At 48.8% G+C, this 4070-nt stretch overlaps 1 pseudogene; it reads left to right on the plus strand.

Moving 5' to 3' along the window:
* Positions 1-302: 302 nt before the first annotated feature.
* LOC144116669 (U2 spliceosomal RNA) lies at positions 303-450 on the plus strand (annotated as a pseudogene).
* Positions 451-4070: the final 3620 nt, after the last annotated feature.

The following is a 4070-nucleotide window of genomic DNA, read 5'->3' on the forward strand; positions in this document are numbered from 1 at the left end:
TTCCAAACCATGACTGCACCGCTACTTCTCCGCCTTGCATTGGTTACAGAGCCCTTCGATGGGATTAATTCTGACCTCACCATGTCAGAGCTGCTGGCCTCCATTGAACGTTTAAAAACTACTAATCCTGGGCACGACGGCATACCTAACTCCTTATTCCGTAACTTGGAAGGGAGGGCTTTGCAAACCCTACTTGATACTTTTAACGAAGTGTGGCTTTCTGGCTTCATGCCGGGAGACTGCAAGCGTTCTATTGCGGTTCCAATACCCAAGTCAGGTCAGCCTCCAGTATCTCTCTCCGTATCTCTCTCTCTGTCTGGACCCCGTAGAGTATCTGTTACGGGTCCAATGGACTTATTTTTGGAAATGTGGCCGAAGGTTTGAAGGTTGCTTCACTTCCGCCTTAGGTTGGCCCGGTATTGCACTGCCTCCGGGATCGGCCTTGTCTTTAGCGCGTCTTAACTATCCTGTCTTTCTATCCCATCCATCTTTAAACTCTCCTACTAGCTGCACGTGGTACCGATTGTGGCTCGGCTTGAGCCAGTGGGCAGGGCTGTGCTCTTTCCTTTTCTTTCTTCCTGGCAATAGACAGACAGACAGTATCTCTCTCGTCCCTTCGTTCAAGTTCCCTTACGCCTACCATCTGCAAGCTTTATGAAAACATTCTAGCCGCACGCTTGTCGTGGTGGCTGGAATACCATGATTGTTACCCAGATTCCCAAATTGGCTTCCGCCCAAAAATTGGAACGCAGGACGGCCTTGCTACTTTGGCTGCTGACGTGCTTAACTATTCTCCGCAGAGTCACCTTGTACGAACCGCAGTGGCTACAGACATAACAAAGGAATATGATATCATCCTTCACTCTGCCATTCTTGCCTCCCTTCAAACTCTTGGTCTCCCTCACCGGTTCCTTCTCTCCATTCACGATTTTTTAGCAAATCCATCCTTCAACGTGCCTGTCCACAGAAAGCGCTTTGGTAACTTCACTTCCAATAGAGGAGTGCCGCAGGGCTCCGTTCTCGCCCCCACATTATTTAATGTGGCTTTAATTCCTCTTTTTCGAGCCCTAGAGACCATCCCTTCTATCCGCGTGCTTGCGTATATCGATGATATAACCTTGCGGTGCTGTCATCTAGATGCGTCTATTCATCAGTCGGTCATTCAGCACGCGCTGGATTTATTGACATCTCCCCTCTCACCTCTGGGTCTAACACTCTCTCCTACTAAATCATGTGTCATTCACATTGGAAATAAAGCCGGTTAACAGAAAGCTCCCCCTTTAAATTTTACGGTACATAATTCTCTGATTCCTCAGGTAGAAACTGTTCGTATTCTTGGTCTTCTCCATACATCTAGGACGTAGCACCCCGTGGCTGACAGCCACCCGTAAATCAGCTCACGCTACTCTAGGTCTGATATGTCGCATAGCTATGCGCTCTGGTAGCGCACGTGCTCATACGGCCCGCCAGCTTGTGCGCTCTACCCATCGGCCACGGATAGTATATCAGGCACAATTTCAACGTCTCAACCTCAGAGAGTGGGACTCCTTTGAAGCTATCAATCATGAGGCTATGCGCGCCATAACATATCTGCCTCGTTTAACACCCGTGCCTGTGCTACAGATGCTCGCCCAACTTAATACACTCAGTGAACGCATCGACCAACGGGTGGCAAATAGAGCTCGGAACAGTCTCTCCAACTTCATCGTTTAAAGACACTTCCTCCGTGGTCATATTGCCAGCTCACTGACAATCGCCCCACTTTTTCCCCGTCGGTATCAGCAGCGTATCTGCCTGAAGGGTGCATATTATACACGGATGCATCACATTCTGCAGAGAGGGGAGTTACTGCTGTGTATAGTCCATCTCATCCGCATCTCAACTCTCGCACGACGTATACTGCGGATACGTGCACTCCTCTGGCATTGGAAGCCATTTATAGTGTCATTGCTTCCCTTCCGCTCGTTCCAATATTCAATACAGTTCATATTTACAGCGACTCCCGCGCCGCCCTTAAACAGCATAAGGCTGTTCGACGGACATTCCAGATTTCACAATCAATTCATGTGCTCTGCGCAAAGTATCCATGTCCTGTGCGCATACACTGGATTCGCGGCCATGCCCAGGATCCACATAACATTCAAGCGGATGCTATGACTCATCTTCATACATCAGACGATCCGCCACCTTCCCATCTTCCTCCAGATCCGTTCCTGTCCCATGTTTTCGATTCCGAAGTCCTGCGCCAGCGAACACGCGCTCTAATTCCTCCGTGTTCGCAATCTCTCCGCCGTAGTCTTACTCGGCAGGAGGAGGTGTCCGTGCGCCGCATTCGGGCAGGGGCGGCTCTGACACCATCTGTCCGTCATCGGTGGCATGCCAAAGATCTGCCAGCACCTGACAGGTGCCCTCACTGTAGCGCTGCACCGGACATTTGTGATGTGTGGCACTTGTTGTGGAAATGCCCAGCTACGGCTGTTATAAGAAAACGTGTACTCAGGCTGGAGTGCCTGCGGTGGAACCGCGAAAGTGACTACGTGAAGTGGACTATGTACAATCGTTTCATTAGCAACCCCTGCGACTACCTCAGCGCAACGGGTCTTCACTCCTTTTAACTTTCAATCCCGTGAATTCCTTCCCCCTTCCCTTTTTTTCAACTTATGCCTCATGGCACACTTCTCGAATAAAAAAAAAAACTTTCTTCGCTACAATGCACGCAGCTATAGTGCACAGGACAGTTGTGCCAGCAATTATGCAAAAGTTCAATTTGAGCATTTTTGGTCGCACTTTCAGGAGTAGTTGCCTCGCTAGCATGCCACTAATTGGACTATTGATGCACTGTGGTATGGCTGTTAGATCTGAAATTGCAATTCATCTAAAATGCAACAGATTTCTGTGATCAGTTTAGCAGCCCAAAAGTAACTGAACAATTACAAAAAGTATTTGGTTACTATTGTGTTATTCTCCTTTCCACTTTTACCAGCGCAAGACTTGGACTCCATGGAATGAGCCAGTGTGGCTTCCAGGATCTGTTGCCTGCTGCAATTCGTACGCTGTTAATTTTCATCAAAAAGCAACTTCTGATAAAAGCTGTTCTCGTCAATATTTTTTTCCGCCTCACCTTGAAAACATTAGGAGCGCCACTCAGTGTGTGTAGGTGTACGCCCTGGAGGAAAGGACCGAGTTGCAGTATGCGAAGACTTTATGCACCAGCTAGGAGTTTAAAACCGAACGAGAAGTAGCTAACGCTGCAAAATGCTCCGCGCATCGCTGTCCGCAATCATAAAAGAAATGCGAAGCGGGGAATATGGCGCTAGTAAAATGCAGGCCGCTCAGGATAGCATTTCCGGACATCCTCGCTCGCGCGGCTTTTCGGCTGTGCGACCAGATTCCTCGCTAGCACAAATGTTCGCCACAAGGTTCAGGTTCTCAAAGTTATACCGGTCGTTATAACCCGTTCTTCGAGTAAGAAATAACTGATTACTATAACCGACTACCGAGTTATAAAACTTTGTTTTCGTGAACGTTACCCTGAACTCCGAGCGGCCATTTCAGCTCTACAAAAATGAGCAGCCTGTCTAGGGCGCTCAACTGCTGCGCTACGGTACAAATGAAATACATGCGTGGCTGCATGCTCACTTTGAACCACGATGCTCGGACTTCAGTCACTTGAATGACTACGCGCACTGGTGTCGAAAGCCTACTTAGATATTTCGATTCGTTTCCTCGCAAAGGGTCCTAGAGTGCCTTAGACAACATCGTGGTCAGGTCTATATTCGTAAAAAGCTGCATTTCTACTAAAGAAGTTTTCCAAACTAGTAATCTTTGCACTGTCACAAAGGACATGTCACTGTTCGTCGTTCTTGCACTGCGGAAGAGTTCTAGAGGCCACTACAATGTGCTTTCGGGCGAGGGAATACGCGACGAGCAGCTAGGCAGACGGGACCGCCGTGCATGCTGCGAGCTCAGCGGCGCGGATGAAGCTCTTTGACCACGGCTAGCAACCCCAACTCCAGGTTTCAAGCAGGCGCAGGATAGGTGCTCTTACTTTGAAAGGTACACGTGCAGCA

Source organism: Amblyomma americanum, chromosome 1 (genome assembly GCF_052857255.1).
Source record: "Amblyomma americanum isolate KBUSLIRL-KWMA chromosome 1, ASM5285725v1, whole genome shotgun sequence".
In the NCBI taxonomy this organism is placed as follows: domain Eukaryota; kingdom Metazoa; phylum Arthropoda; class Arachnida; order Ixodida; family Ixodidae; genus Amblyomma; species Amblyomma americanum.